The 17102-nt window shown below is 34.0% G+C and overlaps 1 long non-coding RNA gene across 1 annotated transcript; it reads left to right on the top strand.

Annotated features, from left to right (window-relative positions):
- Window positions 1-6213: 6213 nt before the first annotated feature.
- On the top strand, window positions 6214-11973 carry LOC141621732 (uncharacterized). The gene is made up of 5 exons (XR_012532626.1): window positions 6214-6284; window positions 7012-7089; window positions 7200-7273; window positions 9709-9834; window positions 11438-11973. It is a non-coding gene; the product is annotated as an uncharacterized LOC141621732 (long non-coding RNA).
- The last annotated feature ends 5129 nt before the right edge of the window (window positions 11974-17102 follow it).

Below are 17102 nucleotides of genomic sequence, written 5' to 3'. Positions count from 1 at the left end.
TAAACGTAATTATTTACATTTTAGGATTTTTATCAAAATAATTTTTTAATAAATTTAGAATCAAATCACCGTAATTATGTAATGTAATTTTATAATAAAATTTATTAAGCTATAATTAATATTTTGCTGAGATTTATACAGCATTTATTATGTTTATATTTAATGTTCAGCTGTAATTAATACATGTATTTAAAGCTGGGTTGACACGTGGCGCATCCACAGCGCTTCAACCAGATTTTATATATGTGTGTGTGTATATATATATATATATATATATATATATATATATATATATATATATATATATATATATATATATATATATATATATATATATATATATATATATAAGATTGGTTTTATTTTATGAGGAGAAATAAAAAAATGTAATATATTGACTGGGACGGATTAAAGGGAGTACAAGATTGGGTTTAGAAGTGTGCCGTAGCAAAGAAATCATCATCATGATTTATTTCCATCGGTGATTGTAAACTATAGCTTATACATTATCGTACTGACAAGTTATATTTGTATGGTTTATATACGTATTTATCTGAAGGCACATCAGTCCTTACCATCTAGGAGCAGAGTACCCGAGATTATTTAGGAAGTGCATTTATAGCCTAAAGTCCCTAAACTAGTGCCAACAAAACTCCAAAGGTAAAATTATCTACTAATTGAGGGCACAAACATTAGCCGTTTAAGCCAATTATTCAATTAAGATTTACATAATGGCCTGTTTGGGAATGGGTATTTCATTCTCAAATATGGACTTGGCCCAAATCTCTTGTTTGGGAGTACTTAAAATTTTAAAATTAGAATTTGGGCCAAATTCTCAGAATTTGCTAGAAATACAAATTAGGCAAAGTCCAAATAACACCAAAATAGGCGTCATTTGCAAATCACTGTGTGTGCCGACATTCTCTCTCCTTCACATCCGTTTCATCGCTCCTCACGCTTCCCTTTCTTCTCTCCTCTTGCGGTATCTACTTCAACCTTCGATTTTTCTAATTATGTACTGAAACGTTTTGTTTTTTCTTATGATTTATTGTAATGATATGTTCAATTTGATGGCGTTTCGTTTGAAATCAATTGCAATATTTTGATAACGATTAGTTTGAAATTAGCTAGTTCGAATTTTGGCATGTTCTATTTGTTTACGTTTTCGAATTTTGATAACGATTTGTTTAAGTTTTCGAATTGAAGATTATATTCAATTTGATGTTGTTTTCACTAGTTAAATTGGACTGGAAATTAAACCGTCTTCAATTGATGTTCGTAATGAATTTCATCAAAGTGTGGTGTTATGTTAGAGTGGATTACTGTTTTAGAATTGTTTGGTCTTGCAATGGCTGCTGCCATGGAGGTGTTTGTCTTTCTTTCACCAAAAGTTGGATTGGATAATCCTTTGTCTTGATGAGCGTAGAGCAATGTAGTTGAAATCGATGAGTAATAACTCTTAAAATTTGAGTATGAGTATTTTTGATGTTGTAATTGAATTTTATGTCCACTGTACTTTCTCTTTATGTTGAAACTCTTTGTTTAAACCTTGAAATATGGATTGAAGCCTTTAAAAATGTATTTGAGTACAAATTTGGATTTCCAAATCCTATGTTTTCCCAAACACTAAATTTGGGTTTCAAAATCCAGAATTTCAAATCCTGTGTTTCCCAAACAAAGAATTTGGATTTACAATTCCTAATTTCACTTTTCTAATTTGAAAGTAGGATTTTAAAATGAAATCTTAGTTTCCAAACACTACCTAACTGCAATCTTTGAAATGATGAACGTGAGATTTTGTAAATATTCATTTTTAATTAAACTTTGAATAGGGTACAACATTAAGTAATGAGTTTGGAATACCTATCAATTTACACAAACAAGGAAGGTTGTGAAATCCAATGTGCAAAATAAGGCAATACCCTTAAGAGCACTCTTGCTATCGTCTAGTACGCACCCCTCCCCAAATTCATAGCTGATGTTGACTTGTGATATCAATACTTGTCCAAATCATAAGTTTGCTCTTTTAACATGAGAGATAGATACCCCAAATCAATTCAAAACTTATATTGTCTTTTCCATCCTCTCCACTCTTATTGTGATAAAACTTAAAAAGTGACCCTAGTTTTTTATGTTATGTGATTTTTCAGCTATTAGACTTCTAAAGAACTTGCACTTTGTTGACTTAGTCTTTTGATATCTCACTAATTTACCATCACATGTGCCTTTATATTGTTATCTCTTGTCATTGTCACCTTGTACCCATTTACAATGTTTAGCTAGTAAATACGATTAGAAACCACAATAATTATAAACACAATTTCATAATCTATGTCTTACTCCCTCTATCCCCGTCATTTGTTGTCCTTTTCTATTTTGGGTATCTCAGTCAATTATTATCATTTCTATTTTAAAAATGAACTTGATGAATAATTTGATCATTCACACATAATTTGGTCTACTCGTCATTTAGTAATTGACTCCCTCCCTTTTTTCTTGGTCTTTGTGACAAAACCAAATAATAACAATTGACCAGAACAGAGTGAGTAATTATTAGAAACCATAATACGTTGATTTAATTTTAATAAATACAAATTTTAATATTTATATCCAACACATGTGATTACAAGTAAGTATTTTTATTCTAATGCAGTTATCCAGTACATTAGATACAACACAAATATGATCTGATTTGATGATAAACTAGTATTGGTGTCCGGCTTCGTCCGGGCTACCTCTACTTACCATTAAATTTTTTTTTCCATTAAATAAAATTACTTAAAGTTGCATAATCCATAAATTTTTCATTAATATATTTTTCTATGACATATCCTAAAATTACGATAAAATAAATTTTTAGACAAATTCACTACTTCCGCTATTAATATTTTATTCTTATTAATGAAATAATAGTAATAACATTTCACTACTGGTCTGTAATCATTGTTACTTTCACTACTCCCGCCGTAATTATTGTTACTGTCACTACTGCCGCATTAATATTGATAATTTCACTATTCCCGCTGTAATTATTGTTACTTTCAGTATTGCTACATTAATACTGATTATTTCATTACTCCCATTTTTGTTTCTAATATTGTTACTTTTACTATTCAAATGAGTGATTACTATCATATAAATATATCCAATGTTAGTACAATTCTTTTCTTTTTTGACGAAATTACTTTTACTACTTAGGCATGCAATTTTAAGAGGATTATATATATTTATATAAATGCATTACATATATGCATTAAATCAAATCGAAAGAATTATGCAATATTATATATTATGGAATCTAACTTGAATTATTTATAACCTACTTATATTATATTTTTGTATGTTAAATATTTAACATCTCTGTACATCTAATAAACTATAAAGTTTAATAAAACTGCATAGTTTTTAAATTTGATATATAATTTTATGATAATAATTAATACCATAAGTGTGCATGTTTGTACTAATTAGTTATTTTATTTTAAGGAAATTGACCATCTACTAGTCTTCTATAAATACTTAGGAAAATTACCAAGCATCTCCTTTCTTTTAGTCTCCTTGAAATTAACCATCTTAATTAATTATTTTATTTTAAGGAAATTGACCATTTTTTAGTCTATTACAAATGTTTAGGAAAATTACCAAGCTTCTATATAATTTAATTTTAACCCAAACTATACAATATTTGCATTGAGATCCCTTAATCGGGTCCATCACATGGTGTTATTGATTTAAAATTATATAGTATAATTAATTTGTATAACTTTCTTTAATTACATTGAAGTCCCTTGGTTTCTGAATTTAACATATAGTATTGATTATGTCGTCATGACTCATTCACGAGTTAAAATTAGTACAGTCAGAGGGAAACCTAACTAGTAACAAAGGGTAACACTCGTTATCTTAAATTTCTGAAAAATTGTTAAGATTATCAATTTTTGCTTCTAAAAACTTTTAATATAAGATCTTAATATAAATATAAAACAACTTCAAAAAAATTCGCTACCCCAAAATTTAGTTATAGGTTCGCCTCTGAGTATAGTGCAGAGTAAATAAGAAGACCACGATACTTAAATGTCAAACACACATGCTTATACAGAACTCAATGAAGAAATAAATATGGGATAACAAGTTAACATTAAATGAATTAAAATTATTTTTCTTTAGTTTCTAATAAATTATTCGTTTTCGATTACAGATATCTTTTGTAAGTGTTATATGGCGTTTAATTAATGAATTATTTCTCTGTTTCTACAACCCTTATAAATGTATGAAGTTGTGGAAATTGGTTGCTTATGAACAGTAGGCCAGTAACTTTCATGCTTCTCACGTGAGATACAGTATATGCACTGTTGTTGCTCTTTATTCTTCTTATATTATTGCTGCTCTCTTGCTTGTTGCTCTCTTGTTTCTCTCCTCTTTCCTCCTCCTCCTTCTTTCCTAATCTACTTAGTTTCTACTCTTTCACTCTCCTTTTCTGTCATTTGCACACCGGTTTAACAGAGGTTGTAGATCTCCCCATACTTTTCTGCTTCCTCTTACGTTCTCCTTTTCTTCTTTCTTGGTCGGCTCTTCATCTCTCATCATACCCTATTTTTTTTTGTTTAACCGAGGTTGTGGATCTGGAGTTCTTGGTGCAGCTTATTACAATTACATCGGTAAGTGTAGGCACTTCATTGTGAATGTTGGTCAAGTGTGTGTAATTTTCTGGTCATTGTTTCATATTCATCACTACTTCTTCCTTCATTTACCTATTGAATAATAATAAATCTAAACGGCGTACGTTGAGAATTAGGTCAGAATCTATTTATCTGAGTTTAGTTCTATGGTTATTCGATAAGGGTCTACCATTTTCTTCTTCCCTTTTTACTTATTTAAGATTTAGAGTGAATATCTTTGATTTATTAGGTCGGAATTTATTTAGCTCGGTTTAAATTGGGGTCAGAATCTTGTGATTAGATTTGGTGATCGGGTTATTGTGATTAGAGTTGTATTGGGGTTGTGTCTCGGCCGTTCCTTATCACATTTTCTCTGAAGCGCATTTCCCCCTTTTCAATTCGTTTTGCAATTTTATTATTGGATTTATGTTTTATCCTATTTGCTTAATTTATGTTTTTTTTTTTTTGATTTGGGTGTTGTGTATTGTATGGAAAATACATTCGATAATTTTACGTTATGTTATTATTTAGTTGGGTATGAATTAGAAATACGAGTTGAGAAGATGAGAAATCATTTGATTGTTGGTATTATTCCATGTGAGATGGAATGACTCGGGATCTGGAAACGGTCACTAACGGTGGATTTCCGGTATATATTTATTGTTTGTATGCTTGCTGTGGTGGCAAGGTGTCTTAGGTGGGGATTGGTCGCGACAAAATCAGCGGTCACAAGTATGCCTTTAAAATCTAACCAACTGTAAGGTGTCATTTTTGCTATTTAGGGCTCTCACTTGTATTCGTGAAACTGTTTTTGTTAATGGAATTATGGCACTTTTCCTTAGATAACATGAAACTTCACTTTCGGATATTCGCAAGTGGTCTTAGGTCCAAACTCGAAATAATCTTGAAGATAGCTTCGTTAATCACCAAATTGTTTTTGTTGCTTTCAAATCGTCGAGAAAACAAATCAAAATTCGCAGGAAATTCTAAGATACAAAAATTATTACCCAATATGCAGGTGGCCCGTCACCTTTAATGCACATACATCTCAATGGCTCGCAGCATGATACGAACTATTTTCAATATCCCGGTTCCAAGAATTGTAACCATTGGAACCCTGATAAGTGAAGGAGTAAGCCATAATGTGAAATATATTAGGCAAAGTCGACATCTTTAGCCTCCAAGAGTTATGTGAAATTTTAAGGTAGGAAGGTCTTTCATGTTTTTAAGTTGCACATAATGTGATTCATTTTAGTTTCAGATTCGTTCTAACTTGATTTTTTTTTGTGTCTGTAGTTGTCCATTGTCTCTGTGTTACTAGAATCACTGTGGTTTAGAGAACTCTATGGAACTGCTTATGGTTGTTGTCACATCTGTCTTTAACCCACTCCCCCTTTCAGTTCCTATGATCTCTTTCAGTTAATTCATCTTTCTCATTTTGGTATTTATTTTATTGTTCTCTTTACGATTGTTACCTACTAATCCAGCCTATTTGTTCGATTAAGATAGAGTTCAGGCTTCGTCCTAATACAATTGCTTCTTATATTTGGATACCAGTGGCTACGGACGACGGAAACAAGGCCCTTCGATTGTGGACGCAGTCATGAACAGAAGGAGATGGTCTGAGTAAGTATTTCTTTCTCTTTTTATTTACTATTGCTTTACTGTTATCATATTTGTTTGTTTATTATTTTTCTTTACTGGATACCAGGGGGAGGGTTTATTTGCGAGGTATTTTCAAATTACCTTACTAATTAGCCAGTTTTGCTGCGTGTTGATAGTAACACGCATTTGTGAATGGATCCTATACTTGGAGTGAAAGTTATGAGGTTGCAGTTTAGTGAATATATCATTCGGATATGTTGAAAGATTAAAATAGGTATCCACTATGAGCCAAATTATAGTTTGGCAGTAGAAAAATGGTTATTAGGTTTCGGTAATTAAGTTAATTGCTCCTATTGGAATATTCGAGTAGGAAGCGCAATGAATTAATTTGAAAGCGAGTAAAAGGAAGATTTGAGTTGGGATTGCATCAAGGACATAAGCATTACATTGATGAGGAGAGGAGTCTTTGGTGTTTTTTTTTTTTGTTGATCAATCTTGTGAGTGGCTACATTTGAGGTATCTGTGCATAAAATTATGAATTAGCCATTAGCTGTTCAGTTTATTAATATGACATGATCAGATTGTTAAAACTGTTTTACATAGTTTGAGGTATGCGCTCTCTAATTGAATATGAAGAGAGTGTTTTTGTGTTTAGTGTCGAGAGGAAATTTTAGGTGATTGCATTATCAATTTGCTCCATAAGCTAAAAAAACCTGGATCCGCTACTCATTGAGTTTTTTTGGTGTAGGATTATTATAGGATTTTGGAAGTGGATTATGATGCTACTGGCAAATCCATTCGGTCGAATTACGTACGCAATGCATTGGTTAGTTTTATTACTTTTTCATGTTTATTATGATGTTTGATTTGGCAAGCTTGTATGTTTAAAGTTTAAGGAAGTTTACTGGTATGTTTTGATGATGGTTTGCGCTGTAGAAATGGCACCCAGATAGCAAAAGATGAGGATGGTGCCACATCCAAGATTCAAGGGATTAATGAAGTCTATCAAGGTAACTGTGTGAGCATTCTTTCTGTGGTTTATTGTCTGCTTCTTTCAAGTGAGCACGCGCTTAGATAAGAATGGTTTTGAGATGAATCGAAATGCTTAGAAACAGAACTGGATTAACTTGTAGATTTGTTAGCCAAAGTTTTCTGTATAAAACAGACCAGATTGATTATAATCTCTTATTGTCGTCATCAAAGTTTGACTTATGAGAATGGAGGTTGTTTATGCCTTCCAAGTTATTACAGCTATGTTTTTAGAAGATTTGGGGTAAATGGTCCTTGGAATTGTGGGTAGAGGGTGGGATCATGGAGTTGTTTGTTCTTTAGTTTCATCTTGACATGCCTTCGTGCAATATTTCTTTGTTAATTTTTTAAATATAGCAAATAGCTTCACAGGTCGGAATCAAGGCCTTTGGTCTATGAATGCCTCAAATATTTAAGGGCACAATAAGAGAAGGGAAAGGGTGTGAAGAATGACAAATATGGGGCATGACCTAACCATAGGAATGGTGTTGTCTACATTGCCCTGTTTTAAGAAAAATATTTTAACTCAAAAGCCTACAGCCCTACTTTATACTACGCAATCAATCTTTTCATATCCATTTTTGGAGAAAAGCCGAAAATAATATCGAAGATTCCCTAAGACCATGAATAGTGCCAAGATTCTCAATGTTACCATTGGTATGGTATAGAGGGAGTATTGCACATCTCTATTTTATTCTTTCATGGTTTGTATATTAGGAGAGCATAGGAGGAGGGAAAAGAGGAATTTGGTTTGAAAAAAAGAGGTTAGGTTAGGTAAAATGTTAAATAGCACTCCGTACTTGTTAATATCATGGTAAATGGCCGGGACGAAAGGGATGGCTATGTAAATAGGAAAATCCTTGAAATTTTGAACATGAAAGCTTGGATGTAGAGGGTAATAAGGGATGTGTATGTAAATGGGTCTATTAGTAGTGTTGTGGTAGTGAACAATCTAAGTAGCTTGAATGTAAAGTGTTGATGGTGAGATGGTGCTATTAAAATACGGGCGGCGGCGGGAAAACCACCATCGGCGTACTTCAGGCACTAAGCAATGTGTTGTTTTGGTTTTCATTGTTTTTGGCTATGATTTGTTTGGTAGAATCAGGGTTTGGTGTTTGGGGCGGAAATTTTAGGGCGTATATTAAGGTAGGCTATAAAAAATTGGAAATTTCAACCGAAAGTCTTGAAATTTTAGGGCGTATATTAAGAGAGGAGGGAAGGATGAAGAAAGGAATGAAGAGCGAAGGGAAGGAGGGTCGGGAAAGGATGAATATATGTAGAAAAGCCATAATAGAGGGAGACAGCTATGGAATGAGGGGTCGAGAAAGGATGGAATGGATGATATGTGATATCTAAATACTTTTCGCATAATCTGCTTAGACTTTTAACCTACAACGTTTGAGGATAACATAGGTTGGTGGGTTGTGAACTATAAGTGCTTCTAACTTTTCATTTTCATAACCTTCTCGCTTAACGAATAACGACTCACTTATTTGAAGCTAGGCTAATAAACTCAATTTTTATAAAGGTAAGCACCTCTTGATGGCTTGGTGCATGATTGCAGTGATTAATCTTTATTAGGGATGTTAATAAGGCGGGTGAGGGCAGTGGTTATTATTTTTAATGTTCGCCACCTCTCGCCTCAATGACATTCTCACGTGAGTCACGTCTTTTATCTAAATAGTTGCCGTAAATGGTTTGATTTCGAAATGCACTCCTTCTTTTGCGCAGCGCCAGTTTAATTTGCAACATTTAAATCTTAATGGTTATTTATCTGGGTTGGCAAGGAATTTTGATTCATGTCTGTTGTTTCGAAAATGGTATCAGGGTTTTGGTTCATTTGTTATGCTCAAGTGGGTATATTTTCTTATAAAAAATTAACAAGTTATTTTGTTATTTCTATTATTGCAAAAGAATTTAAAACAAAAAACCCACATTTTAGTATGTTATTTTGAAAATGGTATTTGACTTTTATTGCTAGACCTGGTTAACCTGATAAGCTCGATATCAGACCCCAAACAAAATCCTAAGCATGACTCGAAACCCGATTTATCTTAAATTGGTCCAACTAGAAAATATCACTATTTGCCTATTTCGGAGATGTAAAGGTTTTATTTTGTTCCGGGGAGATTCAAATTGGAAACTAGAGGATGAATTTGATACGTTTACGATTTCAAAAGCTGTTGGTCTTGCTAAACATCTTGTTCATAGTCAGGTAAAAGTTTACGTTATTCTACCTTGTATCATTTTGGGATAATGTTTCGTGTTTATAAAAATGAGTTAGTGGTCGGGAGTATGGGGTTGGTACAATCATAATAATGCTTTGTTACTGTAGGTGGTGCTTTTGCTGTGGGTGGTAATAATGCCATACTCACATGATTTATTGTATTGATCTTCAAATTGATTCCTGTGGCAGGGATGATGTTTGAAGATGATGTAGAGTTCCGGAGCTAGACCTTGTGTTGAGATCTATGGAGAACCTTCTTTGGATTGACTCTACTGTGTTTGTGTATCTCGTTTGGAATGACGAGTGTAGTAGGAGGTAACTATCTGTCTGAAATCTCGGTTTTTATCTACTTCGTGCTTGTTCTGCATTTATCCGTTTCAGCTAATACCAATTGGCTTAGGAAATGGCTTTGTGATCTTGTTCCTCGACTAAAGATGTTTTCTTGTCTAGGTATCTGCCATGTTTCTAAAAGCGGATCTGAAATTTTTAAAAAAAATGAAGATCATTACTAATGTTAAACTTAGATACATTGGCATGCCCTGTTTTGTGTCCGATAAGGCCCGTTTTCATCCCTGGCATCGTACACAGCTGCAACAGTTTTGTGATACATCTCTAAAATTCTATCCCTTCCACTTTTACATGCTGTTGCGTGTCTACTAACTTACTTTGTTGTTTTCCATGGTTTACAATTTAGAAATTGGTTATGGTGCATGTTTAGATAGACTAACTGGGTTCATTTATCTTAGATTTCACATATGTTTATGTGAATCATCCCATTTTTCTCGAATTAGGAAGGTATGTGTTTATGTGAATCATTCAATTTCCTCAGTGTTTCTATGTAGCAAGGAATTAAAGCATTATTTCAAATGTAAATGGGAGATGTTGTTGGGGTTTTTCTTATGATGGACATGGCACACATAGGTAGGCTTGTTTCTGCCTACATGGTTGGTGATCCATTCGAGTAAGAGTGGAGGAGGAGACGGAGGGGAAAGGGAAAGGAAAGTAAGACAAGGAAGAGAAGGAGGGAGGAGGAGATGAGGAGGATGTGAGGAAGGAGAAATGGAAAGAGGCTGAGGACTAGGAGGGGATATGGGAGGAGGCTGAGGAGGTAAAGAGAAAGTAGAAAGTGAAAGGGGCACGGATGAGGAGCAGGAGGGGGATGGTTGAATTATGAGAAATATGTCGACCTTTTTCTTGCTTTAAAGTAAAAAATTTCATAACAAGGAAGAATGATGAGAATGATGTTGGCCTTTTGCATGATTAAAAGTAAGACTTTTTAGCATTATTGTGAGTTTTTTTTTTGTTTAAAAAAAATTAGCTTTTAAGAGTTACTATTCACAGTTCAATTGTTATTTTAATCAAATTTTAGAGGAGTACTAGAGGAGATGGAGGTGTAGGTCTTATAAAGGAAAACTTGACTCATATAGGAAGAGACAAACTTATTAGGTGATTAAATAATCATGCATGTTACCAAAAAGCCAGCAATCTTATCGTTCTTGCCATCGAGTATTGTTGTATGGTGATAAAGTGGAAGCTGTACTGTGTCATTCCCCTTCTTATAGGGTGCGATGTGCGGAGAAGTGAATCTGGAAGTTTGTGGCTGTTGCTATAGTGTTGTTTGAGAGTTGTGTATAGGTTATAGGTTATAGGTGTATAATAGATGATATTTGCTGTTGTTATACCTGTGTAGTAACTCTTCTTTGTTCTCATTATTTTGTATTGAGAAACTATCCTTCTTTACATTTAAACGACATGTTGATAAAAATGATGATTGAGTATTTATTGCCTTTGTAATGTCCTTAGTTTAGAAACCTATGGTTTGTTACCTTTATTAGATTTCTATGCTTGTTAGATTTCTGGTTGTATTATCCGTACTTTCTCGATAATGGCATTGAGTTGTTAAATGTCAATTATGAAGGTGAGACGACTTTGAGCAGAATCACTGCCAGAACGTGATTGAAGGAGCTAAGAATAAGGCATATCAGAAGGTAAAATTTGATATAAGTTTCTTCTCTGTTTGTTTTACAACTCCAGTTCTCCTGCAATTGATTGACTATAAGTTGATTCGATGACTTTGATGAACTTCATAAGGTATTGTCAAACTATTTGCCTCTTAACCTTGCGATGTGGATGAGGAGTCTGGTTATAGGAGAGGGAGAACCACAATTAGTTGCGGCTTTGGGAAAAAAATAACGGGGGTTTAATCTCTCTCACATTTTTTACCTTTCTTATATTTTCCATAGTTCTATTTTTGATAAGTAGTTGGTTTCTAATAATCTAATCTTGCTTTAGTAGATGTGAATATGTGATATGGCTACAAATGCTTTACATGACCACAGTTTGATTTTGTGTGTTTGATATCCATGATTCATGAACTCAAGGTTTGTAGTTTGTGTTACATTCGCTGCATATGTCTGGCCTGATAGTTTGCACTCTATATAACTGCCCTTTATTAATTTCGCAAAAATAGTACATGGTAACTCACAATAGCTAAGGTAGTTTACCAAAATTTTCAAAAAAATGATGCGATGATCGTATCCGTCACAATACTTAAGTAATTTTACAATTTAGTGCGGTAGGCGACTTTCCTCTGTTCTTCATACAAACTTTACTCTACGACCACCGTTTCAGCAACACCAAGTTTCACGCCATGAGGAAAAACGGGTGCAGGGCAAGAAACTACGCCCAGGTTCCATACGCATCGGATCCAAGCATGATGCCAAGTTCCTGACTAATGCAAAGTTTAATACTGCATAGTATAATGTCAAGATTGCCATCCAGGAAACGTTCCAGAAAATCAATGCACTTTAAGAAGCCAAGCAAATGACCGCAATGTCATTTACGATTTGTAGTGTCTTCCCGTGTCTGTGTGTACTTACTTCTCCATGTGTGAGAAATAAAGGAGTAAAATAAAATAATTTCAATGTTGGTCTATAGGCAGTGCATGGGGTATGTGCTTGTCTGTGTAAAAGCACGTGTTGCTATTCTGTGTAATCTGCTTGTAAGATTAGGTGTGCTTGAACAATATGATAGTGTGTGTGTTTGTGTTATTCTATTGTTATTACTCTCTGTTAGACCTCCGTTCTCTTTTCGCTGATAGTGTAGCTATCACGCCAGATATAGTTTTCAAAGGTTTAAAAAGGGAGAATTGTGAGGGGTACATCATTTAAAAAAAGGTAGGTCTCCCTTATGACGGGTCGGATATTGCGACGGGTATTATGTGAGTGAAAATGGGTAGAGAGGACAAGGTTGGCACCCACCCCATGTGCTTTGTCTCTCACCCTTATGGGTTTTTTGTGAGACGATATGGTATCCGTCGCAAGTTTGCGACGGATACCTTCCGTCATAAGGGAGATTTTGTGTTTAAAAAATTGCCTTTAACTTGAGCCTTGAATTTTTGAATTGCTCGAGGTAGGAAGGTATCCTCACCATCATGTCCCTAATATGTTGAGGTGTTCTTCAGTTCACATAGTAACCTGTTTGCCTCGCCGCCTGTACCATTTTATTTGTGGTCGAGTGTCGTTCTTGAAAGTAGAGTCAGTTCACGCCGACAATTCTTGAAAGCGTGTCCTATAGTTACTCCTATACGCCGATTGTTTGTATATGCTAAAATAAAAGCAAACTAATTATCGAACTTATGCACAGGAGACAACAATTGTATAATTTGCATTACACCCAAAAATACCCTTCTATAAAACATTTATCGCCCTTGTTAACTGCAATGACTGTTGACAACATGGGAAACCAAAGCAACAAAACTATTAACCAACTATAACGGTCCACGAGGAAACTACACTCCATGCATGATTTGATACGAATTCAAATAAATGAGTCACAATATGATTTTTTAGTTCATTTAGTTCATTTAGTTCATTCAGATACAAGATATAATTAGTCATGTTCAAACAAGTTGACTTCCCATTTATAGGAAATAAATATCATCAGTTGTGTACTTGTGTTCCAAGGGATTTAAATAAGTTCTTCTTTGGCCAGGAAATTTTTTTTGTTCCAGTTTATTATACGTATGTATTGATATCTCTCTACACAGTTTCTAATTCTATGTACTTTTAACATATGAATGTTTATTATAGTGAGATGTACTTTTTCTTTATATTTTTTTCCTTCCTAGATTAATGCAGTACTAATTCATTTTTGGTTTGGTGTATGTATGGTAGGACAACCATCGGGTTCATCGAACAATTGGCAACCATGGCTCACTAAGGATAATTATAGGGTACCTAGAGACTACAGGAGTGCAAATAATGAAGGATCGAGAGGAACAAAACGCATACGGAATGAAGAGCTAGAGTTTTTTTTCTTTTTTAGTTGGGGTAAAGCATTAGACTATGGCCGCCTTTAACTTGAACCGGTTACTCAGAGATGTCATTTATTTTCAGAAGCCTATTTTTCTATCTATATATATTGTAGGGAAAGTCGCTCCAAATTTTCACATTTGTGATATCTTAATTATATTCCTCACCAGTGTGTAAATCTATTAAGTTTGTATCTAATGTTTTTTTAATCTGCAATTGGAAACTACTTTTAAGGTACGGCTCTTAGATGCTTTATTTATGCTAGCCTAATCACATCAAATGCTTCAGTCTAAACCACTGCTTATCACATCTGCTTATACTGCAAACATCCAGGGCTTTCCAGATGAGACCAGAGTCATCATTAGTAGACCGACAATAATATATGGGAATGGAGATGATAATCAACCTGATGGATAGAAAGAGATGAAAATGAGAAGTGGGGAGTGGGGAGTGGCAATGGAAAGAGAATAAGGAGGTTGTGAGGCAACGAATAGGGGAAAAGGAAGGAGGAGAAGGGAAAAGTGATAACAATATATGAGAATGGAGATGATAATCAACCTGTTGGAAAGTTCGAGAATCCCAAATTTGAATAGTACCATCAGAAGAGCAAGAATGCAAGAGTGAAAAATGATGTGTTAATTTTCAGATCTTGAAGAACCATGGTCAATGTGAAACATCCTCTTAAATTTAAGAATTTGGAGATCAATGGTCAACTTGAAACATCCTACGTTAAATGCACCGAATTCAACACAAGCTAATTTTTCAATTGTTTTAATTTCATATCTCTATTCAATGATCAGCGTTAAGTGCATCAAATTTAAGCTCCATGTATTATTAATATTTATTCTCATACTCATTCACTCGATCATGTGAATTGCATACGAGACTTCAGTATTTTTAGTTTTTAAGTAACATACTAACATAGAACAATGAACCGGGAGAAAAAGAGATGTTCTGTTCGACTAAAAATGATTATAAAACTTCACAACGAATATGACAACTATTTAATTACGACATATGCATCTGTTTGTAAACGGATGTCATCTATTTGTAGAAGGTCATTACGGTGCCTTTGCTATGGATCATACAAAAATAATTCTGTTATGTAGTTTCTTAGTGCAGCAGATGTTTTGCTTTGGGACACACGTGAGTATCTGTATTACCAAATATGTCAAGACGAAATATATAGAGTGTGTAAATCTGTAACAGACTAAACAACACGGTACATTAAGAAGGCCGCAGTTAACATTAGACGTAAACAGAATAGCTTCGACAACAAAACAAAACGTTCCAGAAAAACAAAACAAAACAACTAGTAAAAAAAAAAGGTATGATTGTTGGTTAGATTTAATAGTCTTAAAATTCTTCACATTAGCCGCTTTTTATTAATTTTCATTATTACTTTATTGTTCAAACTTTTTTCAGACTCGCTTCAAACTTTTATATATTATTCCTTATACTTAACCCAGGCTCTACTTTTTCACTGCATATTTCTTATGAGGTTCTAAATTAAAAGGAAAAAAATAATAGTTTAACACATCAAAGCTATTTATTAAATGTCATCTTTAGAAAGGTGGGGTCAAGCTAAAACTCTTGTAGAGTCTTAATTAAGTCATAGATTTTCAAGACTTAAATTACGATTTTGTCAAGACTTTGATAAATTATTAGAGTAACTTCAATGGTAAGTTAGTTGCTACTAGCTTACCTTTGTCACCTCATTTTTGTAAGCTACAATAATTTCAAGATATAATATACTCCAATGGTTTATCCAATTTACAAATAACTTGATTGAACCCACTTAACACATTTCTCTAATTATTTATTCAATTTTCAAATTTTCAATTAAAATTAAATCTTTATTAATTGGATCACTATTTTCCTATTAGTCATATTTCTTTTATGGGGTCCATTCGAGCAAGTAGCTCCATGGAGCTACTAGCTTTAAATTGTTTGAGCAAAGCTAGTCTACATGGATAACTCCAATTTTTTTTTTTTTTTTGATTAGGTAAGAAAACTAGGTTGATCCTCTAGGGTAGGACCAACCTATCTCATCCTTTCGAATGAGGGAGGTAAGTTGAAGCCACCGGCTATCAAACCACCTCGAAAGAGTTGGATATGAATGTCCAACTGAAGCCATGAAGTCAGCAACCTTGTTGGCTTCACGAAAGCAATGTTTAATTATCACTTCATCGAAAAAATGAAGGTGTAATTTCACATCCTTGATAATACTAGAAATTTCCCACGGAATTTGCCAAGTACCTCGAATCGAGTTAATAACACATAAGTTATCACCCTCCACAATTAACTTTGAGATTCCTAAGTATTTAGCTGCTAAAATACCTTCTTTTAAAGCAAGTGCTTCCGCAACAAGGATACTATTGGATCCGCACTTTTTTGCTGCCAACAAAACGACTTTACCATTGTAATCTCTTATAGAATATCCTAAAGCAGCTTTATTACCTTCTATTCTCGATCCGTCAAAATTTAGCTTTAGGAAACCGTTTGTAGGTTTTTCCCACCAAATCTCTTCCTTACTAGTAGAGGTGGCAAACGGGTCAATCGGATCAGTTTCGGCTCGGGTTCTTTCGGATCGGGTTATTACGGATTATCTTTTTTTTCGATTTCGGTTCGGTTCAACTCAGGTTGGATTCAGTTTTCAGTTTTAATCGGTTGTAGATATTTCGGGCCGGTTCAGGTTCGAGTCGGGTCATTGTCGGAGCAAATAAGGTTCGAGTCAGGTCAATATCAGAACAGATGAGATTCGAGTCAGGTCATAATCAGATCGGATGTCAAGGGATTAAGTATTTATTCAAAACATTGGATATAATACAAAAATTTAAAAAAAAAAGAGTAATATATAATGTTTTTTTGTATAACAACGATATAATATTAATTTACTGACGTCAAATGGGTGACATTCATGTACAAAAAGACAGCTTAGATGTGACGTCTAGGTACATTCGGGTCATTTCAGGGTTCAATGTTGAGTTTCAGTCATTAATGTACGGGTTGAAATCGGTTCAGGTATATATCGGTTCGGATTCAAACAATTCAGGTTCATTCGATCTTGGGTCTATTACGGATATTACAAAGTCGGTTCGATTTCGAATCAATTCGGGTCGATTTAGGTTTCGGTTTGAAGTTCAGTTATAACTTTCGGATGTACAGTCAGGTGTCGATTCAGGTATTTTCGATCGGTTTTTCGGTTTTGGTATTGTTTTGCCAGGTCTACTTACTAGAATTGTTTCTAGCTGACTCCTCTACCTCGGG

Source organism: Silene latifolia, chromosome X (genome assembly GCF_048544455.1).
Source record: "Silene latifolia isolate original U9 population chromosome X, ASM4854445v1, whole genome shotgun sequence".
In the NCBI taxonomy this organism is placed as follows: Eukaryota; Viridiplantae; Streptophyta; class Magnoliopsida; order Caryophyllales; family Caryophyllaceae; genus Silene; species Silene latifolia.
The sequence above is the reverse complement of the archived record's forward strand: the minus strand, read 5'-3'. Positions and strand labels throughout refer to the sequence as shown.